The sequence below is a fragment of the Oncorhynchus gorbuscha genome, linkage group LG02, assembly GCF_021184085.1.
Source record: "Oncorhynchus gorbuscha isolate QuinsamMale2020 ecotype Even-year linkage group LG02, OgorEven_v1.0, whole genome shotgun sequence".
Classification (NCBI taxonomy): domain Eukaryota; kingdom Metazoa; phylum Chordata; class Actinopteri; order Salmoniformes; family Salmonidae; genus Oncorhynchus; species Oncorhynchus gorbuscha.
The window spans coordinates 35,279,078-35,304,367 of NC_060174.1; the positions used below are offsets into that span (position 1 = coordinate 35,279,078).

Consider the following 25,290-nt stretch of genomic DNA (forward strand, 5'->3'; position numbering starts at 1 on the left):
CACAGTCAGGTGGACTGGGGACAGCAAGGAGTCATCATGTCAGGTCGTCCTGGGGCACGGTCCTTGGGCTCAGGTCCTCCGAGAGAGAGAAAGAAAGAGAGAATTAGAGAGAACATATGTGGGGTGGCCAGTCCTCTTCTGGCTGTGCTGGGTGGAGATTATAACAGAACATGTTACATACACCACTTTGTTATCTTTTATTTATCTGTCGGCCCTAACCCCGAACTCTGCCCATTCATCGCCATTGTTACGGATACAAGTATCCTGTGTGTTTCTTTTCTCTCCTTCTCCCCTCACAGGTGAAAATCACCACTCCCCAATCAGTCACCAATCCAATCATTAATCAGAAGACACACCTCCTCCTGTTTCCTACCCTATCACAGTTCCTTTCCCTTGGTTTAAAAACCCTGTCAGTTGTTTGCTTTAGAGCTCAATCGCTCTGTAAATGCCATGTCTGTAGGTCTTTGTGTTTCTCTCGCTTTGTGTATTAACCTCTCTTTTGTTTGAGCACCTCCATAGCACTTTGTCCTCACCTGTGAGTATTGTTTTTGGTTATGGTGTTTGTGTTTGATTGCTGGTGGGAAACTAAGACAAGTCGCCCATGTGCCTACACTACCCGTAGGTAGACTTTGTTAAATACACTAGTTAGAACTGGGCGGACCACCCACTGTATTTTTGGTTAGTTAGCTGTTGTTAAAGTAGGCTACTCTAGCTTAGGATGTTTTTGAATACTTATTGATTCTTTCCTTGGGTCCAGCTCAGCCCTTTTTCCTGCTCCCCCCATTACCGTGTGTTTATTAATAAACCCTGAGTTTGACGGTAGATTTCAGTTGTCGTGGTTATTTCGTTCACACTTTTACTTTGTCACTTATAATTTGCATGAGTTATGTTACGTGTCTCATTAACACCCCCCCTAGACTGTTGGGCCAAAAGGGATTCGTAACAGCCATTTTACCTGTTGTCTTAGCTGATTAGCTGTTGTCTTGGCTAGCTCTCCCAATCAACACCTGTGATTGCGCTATGCCTCACTTTATGTCTCTCTCTAATGTCAATATGCCTTGTATACTGTTTAGGATAGTTATAGTAATAATAACAATATATGCCATTTAGCAGACGCTTTTATTCCAAGCGACTTAGTCATGTGTGCGTACATTCTACGTATGGGTGGTCCCGGGGATCGAACCCACTACCCTGGCGTTACAAGCGCCATGCTCTACCAACTGAGCTACAGAAGGACCACATATAATTGTTTTAGTTTACTGCAGATCCCCTAGTCCCACTGGACATGCCTCAGGTGACCTCACCCAGTATAACCAGTGTGTCCAGAGATGCAACCTCTCTTATCATCACTCAGTGACTGGGCTTGCCTCCACTGTACCCGCACCCCACCATACCCAATCTGCACATTATGCCCTGAATCTATTCTACCATGCCCCAGAAATCGGCTCCTTATTTCTCTAGAAGACCAGTTCTGCTAGCCTTTAGCCATACCCTCACCCTACTGCTTCTCTGTTCCTCGGGTGATGTGGAGGTTAACCCAAGCCCTGCGTGTCCCCAGGCACTCATTTGTTGACTTCTGTAATCGAAAAGCCTTGGTTTCATGCATGTTAACATCAGAAGCCTGCTTTTTAAGTTTGTTTTACTCACTGCTTTAGCACAATCCACCAACCCTGATATCCTTGCTGTGTCTGAATCCTCACATCTATCTTCAGAGTTTGTTCTGTTAGGTGACCTAAACTGGGATATGCTTAACACCCCAGCAGTCCTACAATCTAAGATGGAGGCCTTCAATCTCACACCAATTATCAAGGAAACCACCAGGTACAACCATAAATCCTATAACATGGGCACCCTCATAGATATTATCTTGACCAACTTGCCCTCCAAATACACCTCTGCTGTTTTCAATCAGGATCTCAGCGATCGCTGCCTCATTGCCTGCATCTGCTATGGGTCCAGGGTCAAATGAACACCCCTCATCACTGTTAAACGCTCCCCAAAACACTTCTGTGAGCAGGCCTTTCTAATCGACCTGGCCCGGGTATCCCGGAAGGATATTGACCTCATCCTGTCAGTCAAGGATGCCTGGTCATTCTTTAAAAGTAATTTCCAGGCCTCCTGGGTGGTGCAGTGGTCTAAGTAACTGTGGCCACCAGAGACTCTGGGTTTGAGCCCAGGCACTGTCGCAGCCAGGCGCACAATTGACCTAGCGTAGACCAGGACGCTGGCGAATCCTGTGGCGGGCTGGGTGCACGCTGGCCAGGTTGCGAGGTGTACGGTGTTTCCTCCAGCACATTGGAGCGTCTGGCTTCCGGGTTGGATGCGCGCTGTGTTAAGAAGCAGTGCGGCTTGGTTAGGTTGTGTTTTGGAGAACGCATGGCTCTCGTCCTTCGCCTCTCCATGCGGGAGTCGTGGTGATGGGACAAGACAGAAACCTCCAGCATTTGGATACCATGAAATTGGGGAGAAAAGGGGTTAAAATATATATTTTTAAATAATAATATATTTTTTTAAAGTAATTCCCTCCATCTTAAATAAGCATGCCCTTTTATAAATGTAGAACTAAGAACAGATATAGCCCTTGGTTCACTCCAGACCTGACTGCCCTTGACCAGCACAAAAACATCCTGTGGCATCCTGCACTAGCATCAAATAGTCTCCGCGATATGCAACTGTTCAGGGAAGTCAGGAACCAATACTAAGTCAGTCAGGAAAGCAAAGGCTGGCTTTTTCAAACAGAAATTTGCATCCAAAAAGTTTTGGGACACTGTAAAGTCTATGGAGAACAAGAGCACATCCTCCCAGCTGCCCACTGCACTGAGGCTAGGTAACAGTCACCACCGCTAAATCCATGCTACTCGAACATATCAATCTGCATTTCTCTATAGCTGGCAATGCTTTCCTCCTGGCTACCCCAACCCCGGCCAACAGCTCTGCACTCCCCGCAGCTACTTGCCCGAGCCTCTCTTTCGTATCGTCTGAGATCACTAAAGATTGGAAAGCTTCTTCAAAGGGAGTGACACCCTAGACCCATACTTTTATAGACCTGTCCATCCTGCCCTGCCTTTCTAAAATCTTTGAGAGCCAAATTAATAAACAGATCACTGACCATTTTGAATCCCACTGTACCTTCTCTGCTGTGCCATCCAGTTTCCGAGCTGGTCATGGGTGCACCTCAGCCACGCTCAAGGTACAAAACTATATCATAATCGGCATTGATAAAAGACGGTACTGTGCAGCAGTCTTCATCGACCTGGCCAAGGCTTTCGACTCTGTCAATCACCGTATTCTTATCGGCAGACTCATTAGCCTTGGTTTCTCAAATTACTGTCTCGCCTGGTTCACCAACTACTTAGCAGACAGAGTTCAGTGTGTCAAATAGGAGTGCCTGTTGTCCGGACCTCTGGCAGTCTCTGAGGTTAACTCTTTTCTCTGTATATATCAACGATGTAGCTCTTGCTGCGGGTGATTCTCTTCTGTATACATCTGGCCTTTCTTTGGATACTGTGTTAACTAACCTCCAAACAAGCTTCAATGCCACACAACACTCCTTCCGTGGCCTCCAACTGCTCTTAAACGCTATTAAAACCAAATGCGACCTGTATGCTCTAGTCGGCTGGCCCTTGCTACATATTCGTCGCCAGACCTACTGGCTTCAGGTCATCTATAAGGCAGAGCTTTACCTAGCATAGACTTATCTCAGCTCACTGGTCACGATAACAACACCCACCCATAGCACGCGCTCCAGCAGTTATATCTCACTGGTCATCTCCAAAGTCAACACCTCCTTTGGCCGCCTTTCTTTCCAGTTCTCTGCCAGTGACTGGAACGAATTGCAAAAATCATTGAAGCTGGAGACTTACATTTCCCTCATAGACATCAGCCATCTGAGCAGCTAACCGATCACTGCAGCTGTACATAGTCCATCTGTAAATAGCCCACCCAATCTACCTACCTCATCCCCATATTGTTTTTATTTACTTCTCTGCTCTTCTACACACCAGTATCACTACTTGCACATCATCTGCTCATCTATCACTCCAGTGTTAAACTGCGAAATTGTCATTACTTTGCTACTTATGCCCTGTTTATTGCCTTACCACCTCACGCCATTTGCACAAATTGTATATAGACTTTCTTTTGTTTCTATTGTGTTATTGACTGTACACTTTATTCCATGTGTAACTCTGTCACACTGCTTTCGTGGCCAGTTCACAGTTGTAAATGAGAACTTGTTCTCAACTAGCGAACATACCCTAAACTGAACATACCCTAAAATGAAAGCTAACAGTCTGCACTTTAACTTCATAGTTTGGAATTGAAATCAAACTTTGCCATTGTGGGAGGATAAAAACCTTCAATTTTTTTTTATTAGCCACTATACAGTAAATGCTAGGTTACACAATTTCTTCACATAAGTGTCCAATATCAACCTTTCCAAACAAACATGGAGAAGAGACAATCTGTAGACATGCTTAGATAAAGAACATACTCTTTGCCAGAATTCAGCCAGCCTTCACAAGAGCAAAACATATGCGAATATGTCCCCTTTAGTTTTTTTTACACCTCCAGCAGAGGAATTATATTTCTGAGTGCACTATATTCAGTTTCACTGGCGTATATACTGAACAAACAGAAATACTCCTCAGTTTCATCAGCTTCCGGGTGGCTAGTCTCAGATGATCCCGCAGGTGAAGAAGTCTGATGTGGAGGTCCTGGGCTGGCGTGGTTACATGTGGTCTGCGGTTGTGAGGCCGGTTGGACGTACTGCCACATTTTCTAAAAACAAAGATTGAGGCGGCTTATGGTAGATAAATTAACAATCAGTTCTCTGCCAACAGCTCTGGTGGACATTCCGTCAGTCAGCATGCCAATTGCACGCTCCCTCAACTTCAGACATCTGTGGCATTGTGTTGTGACAAAACGGCACATTTTAGAGTGGCCTTTTATCATCCCCAGTACCAAGTGCAGTTGTGTAATCATAATTCTGTTTAATTAAGTTCTTGATATTCAAACCTGTCAGGTGAATGAATTATCTTAAGAGAACATTTCTGGGATCTTTTATTTCAGCTCATGAAACATGGGACCAACACTTTACATATTTCATTTTTATTTTTGTTCAGTATAGTATGTTCTATGAAACATATCTGTACCCATTCATCACCAACAGTGTCTCCTGGGTACCACCATCCTACAGAACATTGTCTTGGTTGGATAAAATGGGAATAGGTGTGAAAACAAAACAAGTCAAATGCTATAAATACTTCTGTGATTTAAAAATTCTGACAAATGAGCAGTGTAAAATATAAACATTGAGGAAAGGTCAGGGGAAAAAGCAAGACAGGTTTTTTGGGGGGCTGATTTTTTTTTTTTTAAATGTACAAAATCTAAAGTCAGTGGCTGTTGGCCTATGGCAGTTCTAGTGTTAGCTAGATAAACAGCTGATCTTAGCGAACATGTGTTCAGTGTTACTGTTCTAACTAATATGTGACTGACCAGCTCAAATCAGTCTTATGTAGCAAAATTTGAAAATAGTTTTTACATGCGATAAAAGTAGAGACTCAGAGCTACAAAATGGTACACCATACACTACAATTGAGGAACAATGAGAAAGTAATTATGCTATGAAAGTTGATCAACTCACTTTTGAGAACTTTGAATGTTTTGGTACCTACTGGAGTGCTTGCCTTTGTCTACACCCATTCAGCATTGTTCATACCCTCTTAAACCAGCCCCATCCATCTCTTTAAGGATTCCCATGTGAGAACATGTTCTAAACAGTGAATAGTGTAGTAAAGATTAAGACTAAAGGTGGTAGTAGCCTACAATAACAATTCCAGGTAAAGTGTCCAGATATTTAAAAAAAATATAGTCACTTACCCAGACACTTGTCTACATTGATGGGACATGTGAAATAAATGCTATGACCCCCAGCCACATCCAGTGGTGGAAAAAGTACTAAATTGTCAGTAAAAGTATAAATCATTTAAAATTCCTTATATTAAAGCAGACGGCACAATTCCTTTTTCTTGATGATAGCCAGGGACACACTCAACACAATTGACAAACAAAGCATTTGTGAGTTGGACAGATCAAAGGCAGTAGGGGATGACCAGAGATGTTATCTATATAAGTGTGTAAATTTGACAATTTTCCTGTCAAAATAACAAGACTTTTGGGTGTCAAGGAAAATATATTGAGTAAATCGTACATTATTTTCTTTACGAATGTAGTGAAGTAAAAGTAGCTAAAAATAAAGTAATGTACAGATACCACAAACTACTTAAGTAGTATTTTTACACCACTTCCCAAATGCCTTGACACCAATACATTAGCATACTTTATATACTGTCACACATGCCCTTATCACAGTATTCCATATGTAAGTTAAAGCCATGCAACCTGAGTGAGGTGCACATGTACAGTACATTAACAGATGCATGCTCCATATATTTATGTGTTGGACACTTGATATTGTTGTATGTCAAAAACATGTTATGACCACACATACAAATATTTGTAACGAACTTCATCTGATGAGTAGGAAGAATCGGACCAAAATGCAACGTTGTAAGTGTCCGTGATAATTTATATCAGAACGAGAAAAAACAAAATAAAGTGAAGGAAAGAAAATAAATCAAAACAGTTCTATGGTGAAAACGCACACAGAAAACTACCCACAAACACCAGGTGGAAACAGGCTACCTAAGTATGGTTCTCAATCAGAGACAATGATTGACACACAACATCAACTCTCCTCCAAAGATTAGATGGGAATAACCTCATACAATGAAAATATTTTTTTACCTGAAGTGCTGGTACTGCTTGAAGTGCCCTGAAGTACAGAGTCGGGTGTTGTTGCCAGCCATAGCTTTCCACCAGCACCGTACCATCCTCCAGTCCAACCAGCTTTGGGATGTTGACCCCTGTCAAGGTGCTGTCCTTCACAATACCAGCAATCTCAGAGAAAGTGTTCACTCTGGTCTCTCTGAAGAGCTGCTTGATGAGGCCAAAGCACCAGTCAGGGGCAAACTTGGTGTGTCCTGTGATCAGGAAGTGAAGGTCCAGATTGTGGTGGAGCTTGTGCATGGTCCACTAGGCACAATACCAGAGAACAAACCTGTTTTTGTTTTGGCCACTACAGTTATCACAATTGCAGGTACACAGGTGTTTTCCCAACTCTGTAGTTGGTGAAGAAATGGTGCATGTAGTTGATGACTGTGCTGCTACCTTTGCTTGCTTTGGCCAACTCTTTTTGATGACTGTATGACTGGTGGATTAGAGTCAGGCCGGTTCTACTGATTGATGCTGAAAGACAAATTGCAGATACACATACATTTTGGCATTATTATACAATAGATGCAAATGGATGCAACACTACACACAGTTCATTCAGGGAATGTTAGCTGCTTGAGCTAGCCTGCCATCTAACGTCAGCTGGCTAGCTAACAGCAAGCTTTAACTAGCAATACAAACCAATTGTCATAGCTAAAGTTAACCAATAGGTCCAATGTTAGATAGCTAGCTAACATTAGGTTATAACTAGCAATGCGAAATGGCATTCTGAGACAACTACACTAACGTTACACACACAAATGAATGTTAGCTAGCAAGCCAGCCACCTAACCTCCGCTAACGTTTGCTAGCTAACAGCAAGTTTTAATTTAGGGTCTTTAGACGTGCCAGGTTAACTAGCAAAAATATAATCCCAATCCACAGAGTAACATTACTAGCACCACAAAATGATGGTCATAGCAAGCTAAATAACATTAGATTAATTGTTAGTTAGCAAGCCAGACACCGAATTGCAGCTGGCTGGCTAACAGCAAGCTATAGCTTGCAATGAAAACAACTCTGACCAAATTATAAACGTATAATATCTGAATCAGTAGTTAGATTCTTAACTGTATACATGGATGAAGGCTTCACGCAGACTGTAACCCCAATTTTCCAACAATTGTTTACAGACAGATTATTTCATTTATAATTCACTGTATCACAATGCCAGTGGGTCAGAGGCTTACATACACTAACTTGACTGTATTTAAACAGCTTGGAAAATTCCAGAAAATTATATCATGGCTTTTGAAGCTTCTGATAGGCTAATTGACATAATTTCAGTCAATTGGAGGTGTACCTGTGGATGTATTTCAAGGCCTACCTTCAAAGTCAGTGCCTCTTTACTTGACATCATGGGAAATCAAAAGAAATCAGCCAAGACCGCAGAAAAACAATTGTAGACCTCCACAAGTCTGGTTCATCCTTGGGAGCAATTTCCAAACGCCTGAAGGTACCACGTTCAGCTGTACAAACAATAGTACGCATATATAACACCATGGTACCACGCACCCGTCAAAACCGCTCAGGAAGGAGATGCGTTCTGTCTCCTGGAGATGAATATACTTTGGTGTGAAAAGTGCAAATCAATCCCGGAACAACAGCAAAGGACCTTGTGAAGATGCTGGAGGAAACAGGTACAAAAGTATCTATATCCACAGTAAAACGAGTCCTATATCGGCATAACCTGAAAGGCCACTCAGCAAGGAAGAAGCCACTGCTCCAAAACAGTCATAAAAAACAGACTATGGTTTGGAACTGCACATGGGGACAAAGCTCAAACTTTTTGGAGAAATGTCCTCTGGTCTGATAAAACAAAAATAGAACTGTTTGGACATAATGACCATCGTTATGTTTGGAAGAAAAAGGATGAGGCTTGCAAGCCGAAGAACACCATCCCAACCGTGAAGCACGGGGGTGGCAGCATCATGTTGTTGGGGTGCTTTGCTGCAGGAGGGACTGGTGCACTTCACAAAATAGATGGCATCATGAGGGAGGAACATTTTGTGGATATATTGAAGCAACATCTCAAGACATCAGACAGGAAGTTCAAGCTTGGTCGCAAATGGGTCTTCCCGAATGGAAGTTGTGGCAAAATGGTTTAAGGACAACAAAGCCAATGTATTGAAGTGGCCATCACAAAGCCCTGACCTCATCCTATAAAAATGTGGGCAGAACTGAAAAAGCATGTGTGAGCAAGTGTAACGGCGTTCGTCTGTTGAAGGAAGAGAGTCGGACCGAAATGCAGCGTAGTGGTTACTCATGACTTTAATGAAGGAAAACGGAACGATACATGAAATAACTCATAAATACAAAAACAAACGGAACGTGAAACCTATTACAGCCTATCTGGTGAACACTACACAGAGACAGGAACAAACACCCACAAAATACAAAGCGAAACTGAGGCTGCCTAAATACGGTTCCCAATTGGAGACAATGATAAGCACCTGACTCTAATTGAGAATCGCCTCAGGCAGCCGAGCCTATACCACACCCCTAATCAGCCGCAATCCCAAATAATACAAACCCCAATACGAATACAACATATAAACCCATGTCACACCTTGGCCTACCCAAACATATAACAAAAACACAAAATACAATGACCAAGGCATGACAGCAAGGAGGCCTACAAACCTGACTCAGTTACACCAGCTCTGTCAGGAGGAATGGGCCAGAATTCACCCAACTTATTGTGGGAAGCTTGTGGAAGGATACCTGAAACATTTGACCAAAGTTAAACAATTTAAAGGCAATGCTATCAAATACTAATTGAGTGTATGTAAACTTCTTACCCATTTGAATGTGATGAAAGAAATAAAAGCTGAAATAAATCATTCTCTCTACTATTATTCTGACATTTCACATTCTTAAAATAAAGTTGTGATCCTAACTGACCAAAGACTGGCCACTGGCCTGACTCCCTGCTTCAGCCAAACGCCACGCTCAAGGATATGTTTTTTTTCTCCGCCATGAGTCTAGAATTAAGTACCCCCATGTCCCTTCACCAAACACATTCGGGGCCATCTAATTGGTCCAGAAACCAATGGGTTGAGCCAGAGCCAGAACACATGTGGATAAAGCGGCGGTTTGAAAATCCGTCATTGGTTTTGATACTCTGATTGGTTAGAGACTATGCAATTATTGATGAATTTGTTTTGTACACAAACAACTACAATTATGGCAGTCTCAGACTAAAGTATGTAGCGAACGACAGAGCAGTGTAATAATTTAGTGTGTCATCAGGCTATCAGTCCACTGCTACCTGTCACTCACACTGTCTCTGTCCGTCTGAGGGATTGATGTAGCTTTGGGGTTAGAGGGCTGGGCCGTAAGAAGCCCCCAAATTATTATATTAAAGACTCCCAGATAAATTATTTTACATGAAACCTAGTAAAATCTGGTGTGGTTGAGAAAGAGCGAGCGAAAGAGACGACATAAATAACCAATCCGGTACCTGTTAGAGCGTGGTTGACAGTTGATCAGATTATTTGTGGCTGGGTTATTATTTCCGAGTGTGTGACAAACTGCTCGGTTGGCGTGGACCATTCTACACAGCTGGAAAGGGCGATGGAGCGGGGGCGCAGCGTGTGAGTGTGCATGTGTGTTTGGTCGGGGAGTTGACCAAACACTATCGTCGGATAGTTGTCTGCCGTCGCAGTTTCCAAAACAACTCATGTAAGTAGGCTTGCTACAATTCAAATTCCCCCCTAGCTTGTCAAATCCCAGTTGTTGGTTGTGTAACTGTTGTAAGTAAAACTGATTAACTATTTGTATTTGTGTGGTGTGTGTGTGATTCCTAATGATGAAGAACTAAAACAATGGTATGTGAAGAAATACTGTAATCAAGGGGGATTGGCCATCTAGCAATTCTGGCTAATGCCATATTGGTTGGACATTTTTTTTATATATAAAAATAAAACAATTAAAAGTTGATAAGGCAAGCTGCCCATGGGATTGTTAAAATGTATTTTTGTATTTTTTTCCTCCCACAATGTCTCTGTTATACTAATCTATAATGAGCCTTTGGCTGATCAATAGGCATCTCTATCAAGATGGGCCAGCCAGATTTGCTGAACGGCTGAGTTTAGGTCACGCGCACTCAAAGTTAAATGTGGCATCGGCAAGATCTGCTCCCACTGTCTTCATTTAGAAGATCATGGATAGTAAAAAAACGTAAACGTACAGAGTAACAATGCATTACATTTTAATGGGACAGAGTAACAATGCATTACACCCAAAAGTGAGAAAATAACTATTGTTTAACTGTGCAACCATTGAAAATAAGGTAACATGATGGTACATAAGGGCTCAATATAATACGCATTTGTAAGTGTATATATTGTTAATAGCTGGAGGTACATGGTGGCTCACTATTTGGCAAGCACGGACTTGCTATTGCAACTGGTTTGACCAATTTCTTATAACTCATTTATTAATGGTTTATAATGCATGTTCAAATGGTTAAATAATTGTTAATAATGTATATTACAAACCCTTTATTAACCCTTAACACATGGAACCTTATTGTAAAGTGTTGCCCATAGCTCTAGGTCTCATGGGTAGAAGACTACAAATCCAAAGTTTTTTAGGACATTCTATTTACTGTTGGATGAATATATGGCTACTAGCAGTGTGTATTATTATATTTAGAGTTAGCAATCAAGTTCATGTGTTTAAAGTTTCGCCTTCCTCATGTTTTTAACCACAAATGAATTAGCCTATGATATTAGTGAGTGCACATAAATATGTATATAATTCATCTCTACTGAACAAAACTAAAAAATCTGGAATTTCTGGAGTCCTATTTTGAAAGTATAATATAGAAACAATAGTCTATTGTCAACCTAAAATTCATGAAAATCACTGGATTAGATTGCAAATCAAAATATCTTGAATCATGCATTCCTGCTTGGACGTGTTAGATGAAACAACTTATTTATTGAATACCGCAGTAGTTGATTTATTGTACCTCTTAATAAAGGACTGTGAATTACTTATAAGATGATTACTCATGGGTCCAACCAAATCATGAGCTGGTGCCACAAATGATAAAGCTTAGTGACACCAGGGGGAATGTTTGTCCGGAGCCCTGTAATAGTAACACTTCGGGTCGGTGTTCATTTAGGGGAACACATGACAGGCACTAATTTGCAATATAGCCTAAGTTGTTGGCTTGGCTTTTATAACGTATAAGGCTTAAGCAGACAACCTGACAGAGAACTAGAAGAAGCACAGGGTAACAGCAGAGAAGAGCACAACAGGGAGGATAACACAATGGGTATAGCAAAAAATCAAATCAAAATCAAATTTTATTTGTCACATACACATGGTTAGCAGATGTTAATGCGAGTGTAGCGAAATGCTTGTGCTTCTAGTTCCGACAATGCAGAGATAACCAACAAGTAATCTAACTAACAATTTCAAAACTACTGTCTTATACACAGTGTAAGGGGATAAGGAACATGTACATAAGGATATATGAATGAGTGATGGTACAGTGCAGCATACAGTAGATGGTATCGAGTACAGTATATACATATGAGATGAGTATGTAGACAAAGTAAACAAAGTGGCATAGTTAAAGTCCTTCTGTAGCTCAGTTGGTAGAGCATGGCGCTTGTAACGCCAGGGTAGTGGGTTCGATCCCCGGGACCACCCATAAGTAGAATGTATGCACACATGACTGTAAGTCGCTTTGGATAAAAGCGTCTGCTAAATGGCATATATTATATATTATTATTATTAAAGTGGCTAGTGATACATGTATTACATAAGGATGCAGTCAATGATGTAGAGTACAGTATATACGTATGCATATGAGATGAATAATGTAGGGTAAGTAACATTATATAAGGTAGCTGTCTCAGCCTCCAGTATTTATGCTGCAGTAGTTTGTGTCGGGGGGCTAGGGTCAGTTTGTTATATCTGGAGTACTTCCCCTGTCCTATTCGGTGTCCTGTGTGAATCTAAGTGTGCGTTCTCTAATTCTCTCCTTCTCTCTTTCTTTCTCTCTCTCGGAGGACCTGAGCCCTATGACCATGCCCCAGGACTACCTGACATGATGACTCCTTGCTGCCCAGTCCACCTGGACCATAGGACCCCCAGGACTACCTGACATGATGACTCCTTGCTGTCCCCAGTCCACCTGGCCATGCTGCTGCTCCAGTTTCAACTGGCCTGGGCCCTAGGACCATGTCCCAGGAGTACCTGACATGATGACTCCTTGCTGTCCCCAGTCCACCTGGCCATGCTGCTGCTCCAGTTTAAACTGTTCTGCCTTACTATTATTCAACCATGCTGGTAATTTATGAACATTTGAACATCTTGGCCACGTTCTGTTATAATCTCCACCCGGCACAGCCAGAAGTGGACTGGCCACCCCACATATGCTCTCTCTAATTCTCTCTTTCTTTCTCTCTCTCGGAGGACCTGAGCCCTAGGACCGTGCCCCAGGACTACCTGACATGATGGCTCCTTGATGTCCCCAGTCCACCTGACTGTGCTGCTGCTCCAGTTTCAACTGTTCTTCCTTATTATTATTCGACCATGCTGGTCATTTATGAACATTTTAACATCTTGGTCATGTACTGTTATAATCTCTACCCGGCACAGCCAGAAGAGGACTGGCCACCCCACATAGCCTGGTTCCTCTCTAGGTTTCTTCCTAGGTTTTGGCCTTCCTAGGGATTTTTTCCTAGCCACCGTGCTTTTACACCTGCATTGTTTGCTGTTTGGGGTTTTAGGCTGGGTTTCTGTACAGCACTTTGAGATATCAGCTGATGTACGAAGGGCTATATAAATAAATTTGATTTGATTTAGTATTGTTTAATTAAAGTGGCAAGTGATATATTTACATAATTCCCATCAATTCCCATTATTAGAGTGGCTGGAGTTGGGTCAGTGTCAGGTGCACAGTTATTGCAGTGGGGTTTTTGCATATCGTAATTGTTTAAAACATGAGCTTGTTAAAAAAGAGGAAGGGGAATATGTCTCGCAAGTCACTGGTAAAGAGATGGTTGAGAAACGCTGTGCTGTACTGTACTGTACTGCCAGTGTTGTGTCAGCACCACAGCCTGTGCGTAAGTGGGGTGTGTAGGGTCAGGGTGTATATGTGGGGATGGGGGTGTGTGTGTGTGTGTGTGTGTGTGTGTATGGGTTGTCGTGCGCAGTGAAGTGGGCTGGTGTGGATAAAATGCCAAGGCCACCCATGACTGTAATAACAAGCAGGTTAGAAAGTCTTGTGGTTTAGCACCTTGCCAATTCCCACGTATGTTGACTTGTTACATCGCTGTGCTATTATGTCTGGAGATGTGGTAGAGGGTGTATGATGGGCACAGTCCTGTTTCTCTCTGTATTTCCACGGCCTGCCTTTCCTGGTTTGTGACGTGATTATTAAGTCCTTTTGGAATCCAGCCAGAGGGAGGATATACAAGAAATGCAAAGGAGACTACCGAAACCATCTATACTGGAACAAGCATCTCAGTAACGGGTGCAATAAATCCAACCCCTTACAGATTAGATTCGTTTAGAAAAATGTACATTATTTATCTTTGTATAGTATAAGTTCAATAAATCAAATATTAAAACTATTCAAAAAATAGACCAGCAACACAGCATGCTGAGAAATATGATAGTGAGGCCCCTCTGTCATTTTCTCGGAGTTAACGCAAATTAACTCAACACAGTCGAATAACAACAACACCATGTGATTGAAAAGATTTCTTGAATCAAATGTCCTGTTCAGATGTGCCAAAATTTAGGTGAGGTGACTGATAGTCCTAACACTGGTCTGAATAATAGGCATGGAAAGTCACATCACTTTCTAATGACTAAATTCACTCTAAAGACGATGGGAAAGTAAACACTATTGTTAAACTAATACTTTTCAAAGTGTTGAAAAACATACACCCCTAGAGTGTTGGTTCCCTAACGCCATGGGTTTTGCTGTTTTTTTGTGTTACGGAACAACCCGTTGTTCACCAGTATTTGAGTTGGAGGGGTTATAACACTGTAGGGTGTAAAGTTTTATTTTCATATTTCCCAGCATGCCTTGCGAGGGAATGTGAGAACATCAGATGGCTATACTACAAAGCAGGATCAATGAGTTAACTTGTCCAAATAAAATAAACATGTTTTTTAGAAGGCTAACCTTGAATGGGCATGGTGTAATTAACTCAACAACCCTAAACACTATCTAAGTTTAGCTTACTTAATGAACCAGAATACAGTGGCTTGTGAAAGTATTCACCCCCCCTTGGAATTTTTCCTATTTTGTTGCCTTACAACCTGGAATTAAAATTATTTTTTTTACAACATGCCTACCACTTTGAAGATGCAACATATTTTTTCTTGTGAAACAAACAATAAATAACACCAAAAAACAACTATTCACCCCCCAAAGTCAATACTTTGTACAGACACCTTTTGCAGCAATTACAGCTGCAAGTCTCTTAGGGTATGTCTCTATAAGCTTGGCACACCTAGGATTGCCCTCCTTGCCCTCCTTGCCTGGTCCGTGAGTTTTGGTGCCATATTCCGTGTTGGGGTGCCATATTCTTTCAATTTTTTAATAATGGATTTAATGGTGTGCCGCGGGATGTTCAAAGTTTCAGATATTTTTTTATAACCAAACCCTGATCTGTACTTCTCCACAACTTTGTCCCTGACCTGTTTGGAGAGCTCTTTGGTCTTTATGGGGCCGCTTGCATGGGGCCGCTTGCAATCTAATGATGTGACTTCTGAAGGTAATTGGTTGCACCAGATCTTATTTAGGGGCTTCATAGCAAAGGGGGTGAATACATATGTACACACCACTTTACTGTTGATTTTTTTTATACATTTTTTTTCATTTCACGTCAACAATTTGGACTATTTTGTGCATGTCCATTACACGGAATCCAAATTAAAATCCATTTAAAATACAGATTGAAATGCAGCAAAATAGTACAAACACCAAAGGGGATGAACACTTTCGCAAGGCACTGTATCTTTAGTTAATTCTGGTTGTTAATCCAAGTTACCTTTGTGGTATACAGCTCCTACCTGCAAATCATAATATGCTGGTTTGTGAAGTGATTAGTAATTATATCAGAATCCAACCAGAGGGAAGATATCCAACAATTTGACTATTGTATCACCCACAACCTGCGTCCAGAATGACTGCTGTGGTGAAGACCTTGACAAGCAAGACTAACTAAATCATGTAAACTGGAACAACCATCTCAGTAGCAGGGCAATAATTCCAACCGCTTATAGATTGGATTAGTTTAGAAAAATGTAAGTTATTTATATTTGCGTAGTGTAAGATCAATTAATGAATCAGTGTGCATTAAGAAACATAGCTATTAAAACAAACTATTCTAAAAATCAACCTGCAACAAAGCTTGCGGGGGAAACATAATAATGAGTCCCCTCCCATGTCTGATAGAGTTAATGGAAATTAAATCGACACAGTCAAACAACAACACCTTGCGGTGTTGATTCCACTGTGTTTCAGATAACACTTCATTTATTCACAACAGGTGTTAACCCCACTAGAATCAACACTCAGATATAACACTTACAACACTTTTTACCCCGACAACGAGTTTTCAGCACTTGCACATTTGCTGTGTGGAAAGTGTTCTATTGATAAACTGTATTATTGTTCAGGTATACAACATGCTCCCTATAGAGAGAACCTCCACACATGAAAAGACAGCATGTCCTCTCCCTGTTCGCTGCATAATATTAAGGGACAGAATGTGTTAGATTTGGTTTGCTAGTTGGTTGGTGTGGTAATGGGTTGGTTGGTAGCAGTGTGGTTCACTAGTATTTACCTGCTGTCTGAAAGGTGTGTCTCCTGAGTCCTTCTGACATTAAACCTGGCTGCTTTGTCCAATATTGACCAGTGTGCTGCTTTCTGTGTGTGTTCGTGTGTGTGTGTGTGATTGGACTTACTTGCGCACGCGTGGGTGTTCGTTCGAGTCAGTGTATTTGTGTGTAGGGTCAATAGCATGTGGTGTGTTGCATCAGCCCTCACACGTAGAGGCAGCAGGATGGAGTCACTCTTTCAGCATGCACCTCGGCCTGCTGGGATAGCGTCTGGATCCAAGGTTACCCACTACTGACCTCACAGAGAGGGAGAGGGTGCATGTGGGAAATTAGTATGTGTATGTGTGCAGATGTCCGTGTAAGCTAGAATGTGTGTGTATCTTGTCCCTTCCCAGACTCTGCTGGCAGGGGTCGGGGCTTGTTGCCATGTTTCCTCCTGCGTTCTCTGGGGGGGAAGATTTGTGACTGGTGGACCGTAATGAGTATGTGTCAGCCCAGTGGCCTACTGGGTAATAGTATAAGCTGTTGCTATTTATAATCCTCATAGAAATCAGTAAAGAGAGCGAGAGAGAGAGAATATATATATCTATATTTATATATACTGTATATATATATAGTTGAAGTCGGAAGTTTACATACACCTTAGCAAAATACATTTAAACTCAGTTTTTCACAATTTCTGACATTTAATCCTTGTAAAAATTCCTGTTTTAGGTCTGTTAGGATAACCACTTTTTTATGAATGTGTAATGACAGAGTAATAGTAGAGAGAATGATTTACTTTAGTTTGTATTTCTTTCATCACATTCCCAGTGGGTCAGAAGTGTACATACACTCAATTAGTATTTGGTAGCATTGCCTTTGAAATGTTTAACTTGGGTCAAACCTTTCAGGTAGCCTTCCACAAGCTTCCCACAATAAGTTTGGTGAATTTTGTCCCATTCCTCCTGACAGAGCTGGTGTAACTGAATCAAGTTTGTAGGCCTCCTTACTCACACACACTTTTTCAGTTCTGCCCATCCATTTCATATAGGATGAGGTAAGGGCTTTGTGATGGCCATTTGGAAGACCCATTTGCGACCAATCTTTAGCTTCCTGACTGATGTCTTGAGATGTTGCTTCAATATATCCTCATAATCTGTCTGTAAACAATTGTTGGAAAAATTACTTGTGTCATGCACAAAGTAGATGTCCTAACCGGCTTAACCTTGTTAACAAGGAATTTGTGGAGTAGTTGAAAAACAAGTTTTAATGACTCCAACTTAAGTGTATGTAAACTTCCCGACTTCAACTGTATATACGTGAGTGAGGTTCCAACTGTTCAATTGGACCCAGAGTCCATAAAGGTTTCAGGAATAGACCATGGCTGGCCTATCTCTGCTCTGTGCGAGAGGGTTGTGTATGCAGCGTGGGTGGGTGGGCGGGTGTTCATTGTCCTTGGCAGAAGATGTTATAACAGAATGTTATATTATAACAGAAGACTAACAGAGGTGGAAAACCACAGCTCATCTACCTCACAAACAAGAGAGGGGGATGGAGAGGGGGAGGGAGAGGGTGCATTACATTCACTATGAACTCACTAATGGGCAGGAGCCATAGTCAGACCTCCCATTGCTGCCTCAGAAAATGTTAAACAAGCAATCCAATACAGAGAAATCTTCAGGATCCTCCTCTTGATGATATCATCTTTACCAAATTTACAGGAACATGTTTGTTTTTTTTCCCAATATGCTGCCGACCTGAACATTTTACATTTTGTATTGCTTCATATGAGCTTGATTTGGCTTGTTAGGCACAAGATAACCAATGGAATTGTCCAAGGTGTGACTTAAGTAAGAGACCCAAAGACTACAGTTGTAAAGAATTTCACAGAGAGATGGAGAGACACAGCCACTGCAGCCACCACATTAATTCAGATCACGTCCCCATAATGTATGAATGTAATGTCTTTATAATGAAGGCCCCCTACACACACACACACACACACACACACACACACACACACACACACACACACACACACACACACACACACACACACACACACACACACACACACACACACACACACACACACACACACACACACACACACACACACATTGTCACTCTCCCTTCTTCTCCACTCACCACCTGTGTCCATCCACCTGCCTCTCATATCCTCAACAGTGTGGATCAAAACCTCAAACTGTGTACAAACCCTTAAAAATATATATGCAAAAAAAAAATATCTAAAGACACTGAAGCAACAAACTTTGTGGAAATTATTATTTGTGTCAGTCTCAAAACTAACAACAGCACACAAAAAATAAATAAATAATTGCATTTTGCAATTACAGAGATCCAGAGTTCCTCTGTGGAGATGGAAAAACCTTCCAGAAGGACAACCATCTCTGCAGCACTCCATCAATCAGGCCTTTAAGGTAGATTGGCCAGACAGAAGCCACTCCTCAGTAAAGGGCAGTAGACAGCCCGTTTGAAGTTTGCCAAAAGGCACCTTAAGACTCTCAGACAACATTCTCTGGTCAGATGAAACCAAGATTGAGCTCTTTGACCTGAATTCCAAGTGTCATGTCTGGAGGAAATCTGGCACGATCCCTATGGCGAAAACATTACCACATCATCATGCTGTGGTAATGTTTTATAGAGGCAGGGACTGGGAGACTAGTCAAGATCGATGGAAAGATGAACAGAGCAAAGTACAAAGCCTAGACAACATAGTAGTGGGTTCGGGACAAGTCTCTGAATGTCCTTGAGTGGCCCAGCCAGACCCCGGACTTGAACCCAATTGAACATCTCTGGAGAGACCTGAAAATAGCTGTCCAGCGACGCTCGCCATCCAACCTGACAGAGATTGAGAGGATCTGCAGAGAAGAAAGGGAGAAACTCCCATAATACAGGTGTGCCAAGCATTTAGCGTCATACAAGAAGCTGTAACGGCGTTCTTCGTTTGTCGAAAGAGAGTCGGAACGAAATGCAGCGTGGTTGTTACTCATGATCTTTAATGAAGGATCGCAATACATGAACATAACTTATACAAATACAAAAACAACAAAACGGAACGTGAAACCTAATTACAGCCTATCTGGTGAACACTACACAGAGACAGGAACAATCACCCACGAAATACAAAGTGAAACCCAGGCTACCTACATACGTTTCCCCATCAGAATTACTTGTTGAACCGCCTCATGAAGCCAAGCCTATACTAGTCACACCCCTAATCAACCACAATCCTAATGCCTACAAAAACCCCAATACAACAATACAATAATCCCATGTCACACCCTGGCCTGAACAAATAATTAAAGAAAACACAAAATACTAAGACCAAGGCGTGACAGAACCCCCCCCCCCTAAGGTGCGGACTCCCGGACGCACCTCAAAACCATAGGGAGGGTCCGGGTGGGCGTTTGTCCATGGTGGCGGTTCCGGCTCGGGACGTGGACCCCACTCCATTAATGTCCTAGTTCCTCCCCTTTGCGTCATGGGATAATCCACCCTCGACGCCGACCATGGCCTAATAGTCCTCACCCAGAACCCCACTGAACTGAGGAGCAGCTCGTCACTGAGGGGCAGCTCGGGACTGAGGGGAAGCTCGGGACTGAGGGGCAGCTCGGGACTGAGGGGCAGCTCGGGACTGAGGGGCAGCTCGGGACTGAGGGGCAGCTCGAGACTGAGGGGCAGCCCGTAACTGAGAGGAAGCTCAGTACTGAGATGAAGCTCAGGTAGGTAGCCGGTTACGGTAGATCCTGGCTGGCTGTTGGATCTGGAAGATTCTGGTTGACTAGCAGATCTGGAAGATTCTGGTTGACTGGCAGATCTGGAAGAGACTGGTTGACTGGCAGATCTGGAAGAGACTGGTTGACTGGCAGATCTGGAATAATCTGGTTGACTGGCAGATCTAGAAGATCATGGCTGACTGGCAGATCTAGCTGCTCTATGCAGACTGACAGCTCCTTGCAGACTGACAGCTCTGGCTGCTCCATGCAGACTGACAGCTCCTTGCAGACTGACAGCTCTGGCTGCTTCATGCCGACTGACAGCTCTGGCTGCTTCATACAGACTGACAGATCTGGCTGCTTCATGCAGACTGACAGCTCTGGCTGCTTCATGCAGACTGACAGCTCTGGCTGCTTCATACAGACTGACAGCTCTGACTGCTCCATGCAGGCTGACAGCTCTGACTGCTCCATGCAGGCTGGCAGCACCTTGCAGACTGGCAGCTCCTTGCAGACTAGCATCTCTGGCTGCTTCATGCAGACTGACAGGTCAGGCTGCTCCGAACAGGCAGGAGGCTCCGGCAGCGCTGTAGAGGAGGAAGGCTCTGATAGCGCTGAACAGGCGGGAGACTCCAGCAGCGCTGTAGAGTAGGAAGGCTCTGATAGCGCTGAATAGACAGGAGACTCCAGCAGCGCTGTAGAGTAGGAAGGCTCTGATAGCGCTGAACAGGTGGGAGACTCCGACAGCACAGGAGAGGCGAGGCGCACTGGAGGCCTGATGCATGGTGCTGGCACTGGTGATACTGCAGCGAGGACATGCACAGGAAGCCTAGTGCGGAGAGCTGCTACCAGAGGACTGGTGTGTGGAGGTGGCTCTGGATAGACCGGACCGTGCAGGCACACTGGAGCTCTTGAGCACCGAGCCTGCCCAACCTTACCTGGCTCGATGTCCACTCTAGCCCGGCCAATACGAAGGGCTGGTATGAACCGCACCGGGCTATGCAGCCGCACTGGAAACACTGTGCGCTCCATAGCATAACACGGTTCCTGCCCGGTCTCTCTAGACCCCCGGTAAGCACAGGGAGTTTGCGCAGGTCTCCTACCTGGCGTAGCCATACTCCCTGTAAGCCTCCCCCCAATACATTTTTTGGGCTGCTTTTCGGGCTTCCATCCGCGTCGCCGTGCTGCCACCTCGTACCAGCGCCTCTCTGCTTTTTCCGCCTCTAGTTCTTCCTCGGGACGGCGATATTCTCCAGGCTGAGCCCAGTGTCCTTTTCCGTCTATCTCCTCCCAAGTCCAGAAGTCCTTTGATCGCTGCTCCTCACGATTAACAGGTAGAGTTGGCTCAGGTCTGACTCCTGACTCTGCCACTCCCACCCTGAGCCCTCCCCCAATATATTTTTGGGGGTGACTTTTGGGTTTCTTTCTGCACCGCCGTGTCTTTCTCTTCGACTCCATTCTCCTATAGCCCTCTTCGCACTGCTCCAGCGAATCCCAGGCGGGCTCTGGCACTCTCTCTGGGTCGGCCACCCACCTGTCTATTTCTTTCCACGTAGTATACTCCATACCTCTGCTGTCCATAACATCTTCCCATGTCCATTCTCCGAATAATTCATCCTCCTTTCGCTGATCATGCTGTCGCTGCCTGTTATCACGCCACTCGGTCCGTGTGTGGTGGGTGATTCTGTAACGGCGTTCTTCGTTTGTCGAAAGAGAGTCGGACCGAAATGCAGCGTGGTTGTTACTCATGATCTTTAATGAATGATCGCGATACATGAACATAACTTATACAAAACAAAAACAACAAAACGGAACGTGAAACCTAATTACAGCCTATCTGGTGAAACTACACGGAGACAGGAACAATCACCCACGAAATACAAAGTGAAACCCAGGCTACCTAAATACGGTTCCCCATCAGAGACAACAAGAATCACCTGACTCTGATTGAGAACCGCCTCAGGCAGCCAAGCCTATACTAGACACACCCCTAATCATCCACAATCCCAATGCCTACAAAAACCCCAATACAACAATACAATAACCCCATGTCACACCCTGGCCTGAACAAATAATTAAAGAAAACACAAAATACTAAGACCAAGGCGTGACAGAAGCAAGAAACAAGAAGACTCGAGACTGTAAATGTTGCCAAAGGTGCTTCAACAAAGTACTGAGTATAGGGGCTGAATACTTATGTAAATGTAATACATATATCTCTAGCTTAAGCAGATCGATTTTTATATGATGCTGAATAGTTTTTCACAGGGACTAGGTCATCAACCTTAGGGGGTTAATCAACGTCATCAGCACCTGGGAGCAGTTGGGGGTTAACTGCCTTGCTCATGGGCAAAATGGCATATTTTTCCACATTGCTTGCTTTGGGATTTGAACCAGCAACATTTAGATTACTGGCTCAATGCTCTTAACCGCTAGGCTACCTGCCACCGTGTGTGTGCATGTGTGTCTCACTCTCTAATGAGAGTGAGTTGGTAGAGGAAGTCTCGTTTCCATGGTACCAGCTCATGATCCTGATAGAATGCAAAGTAATTAGCAACACTTGATGAATGTGTCTGTTTACGACTCTATGATAATAGTCAAGGCCAGGTGTGTGTGTGAGTAATCAGTCTGTGTGCGTGCGTTTGTCTAACCCCTATCTGTCTCCCTCTACCAGTTCAACACCAGGGTGAATAACACAGCGTGTTTTGACCACCTGGTCCAGGCCAACGTGAGGAATAAGAAGATCCAGAAGGATGCAATTCAGAACATCTCTGCGAAAGGCATCACCAACTACACCAAGGGATTTGAGTTTGCCTTTGAACAGCTCTATGCAGTAAGAGGCACTATGCTCTGTTCATAACGCTGTAGTAATAACAGATGTACAGTATAACGACACCCCTGCTCCTTGTTATTTTACTTTGATACTTCAGGAACATACCGCACTTCATTTAAAATGTACATTCTGTTACCTTTGAGCTTTGCTCTTTCTCGTATTATAGATAATTGTCAGACACTGACCTCTGCTGCGGAACTGAGCCATTACCGCTAGATGATCACGCTGCAAAGTTAAAATTGTCTATATTGTAAAAATGTATGAAAACTAAAATATGCTTTTTGATCTTAATTTAAGGGTTAGCAGTGTGCATAAAGTTAGGGTTAATGTTAGGATTAGGTTAAAAATCTGATTATATGACTTTGTGGCTGTGCCAGCTGGTGACCACTCTGCAGTTATGACTCCAGGGCAAGTTTCATGACAATAAATGCCAACCTGTGTGTTAAACCTCCAGTCTTTTAAAACCCTGATTTTTGTCATCTTCTTAATCCTCGATTACAGGATTTGGTGGTGGTTTGTTAGGATGGGGGATAGCAACCCCTGTTCTCTACCTTGTGTGATTTCTCTGTGCAGATTAACATCACTAGAGCCAATTGTAACAAGATTATCTTGCTGTTCACTGACGGAGGAGAGGAGAGAGCATCGGCCATACTTCAGGAACACAGCTCTGACAAGAAGGTACAGTTGAAAGCACACACACACTTTAATGTATAATCCACCTAGTTGGTGACCCTTCTAGTAAACACAGAGTAATGGGTTGGATCAAGAGGAAATTGTCTGATTGCTGAACCTATGGTTTATACAGGTGGAGGGCAGATGATTATTACACACACACACACACACACACACACACACACACACACACACACACACACACACACACACACACACACACACACACACACACACACACACACACACACACACACACACACACACACACACACACACACACACACAACCCTAAACCTTAACCCTAGCTCCTAACCCTAACACTAATTCTAACCTTAACCCTAAACCCCCTAGAAATAGCGTTTTGACCTTGTGGGAATTAACAAGCAGATATGAAGTGTGGTGATAACTCTACCAAAGCTAAAGCTGTTCTCGCTGCTCAGCACATAGAAAGGAAATGGGTATGATGGGGGGTAGACAGAGCATGGTAACACCACCCCCAGGTCTTCACAAAACAACCCACTGTGTGCAATGTAACAGTAACCCACCCACGAGCAAGATTTAACATTCTATGGCTCATAATAACCCCACAGTGTCTTGGTTCATACAATACCTAACTATGGTTGATAACTTCCATCACACACAATATGGTTCAATGTGGATGTTGCTATAACAGATTCATATGTTCCTGTGTTCTAGGTGCGTATCTTCACCTTCTCAGTAGGTCAGCACAACTATGACCAAGGTCCAGTCCAGTGGATGGCCTGCGCTAATAAAGGTATGTTGTTGTTGATTGTAATATTGAAGCACTGCTACAGCTGTGTATGATGAGGTCCATTTTGGTCAACTAATATAGTTAATATCCTGATCTTAGCCCATTCTCTGTTTCTCCCAAGATACTTCTATGAGATTCCCTCAATTGGAGCCATACGCATCAACACTCAAGTGAGAAGCAACGTGCATGAACATGTGTATGTGTTTAATGTTGTCCCAGACGTGTGTCTGTGGTTGACTTTGTCTTTAAGGTGTGTATTTGAAGGAGAGTATGTGTGTGTTTTCTAGGAGTACCTGGATGTACTGGGCAGACGCATGGTTTTAGCTGACCAGCTGGCCAAGCAGGTCCAGTGGACTAATGTCTACCTCGACGCTCTGGTATGACATCACTTCCTCCTATCCCACAACGCACCTCACCAAAATGTACCTATACGCTGGAGGCTTCTGAAACCCAACAGCGATGACTTTAATTTAGCTTTCTTTGTCTGTGTGTGTTAGGAGATAAGTCTGGTCATCACAGGAACCCTACCTGTCTTCAACAAGACCAAGTATAAAGATGAATTGGGCATAGAGGTAATCCACATACACAACCAGGAAAACAAACTCTTTACATTTACACAGATGCTCTTTCCC

General features: G+C 43.1%; 1 pseudogene; it reads left to right on the plus strand.

Annotated features, from left to right (window-relative positions):
* Positions 1-23,043: 23,043 nt before the first annotated feature.
* Positions 23,044-25,290, plus strand: part of LOC123990043 — a 64,419-nt pseudogene continuing 62,172 nt past the window's right edge.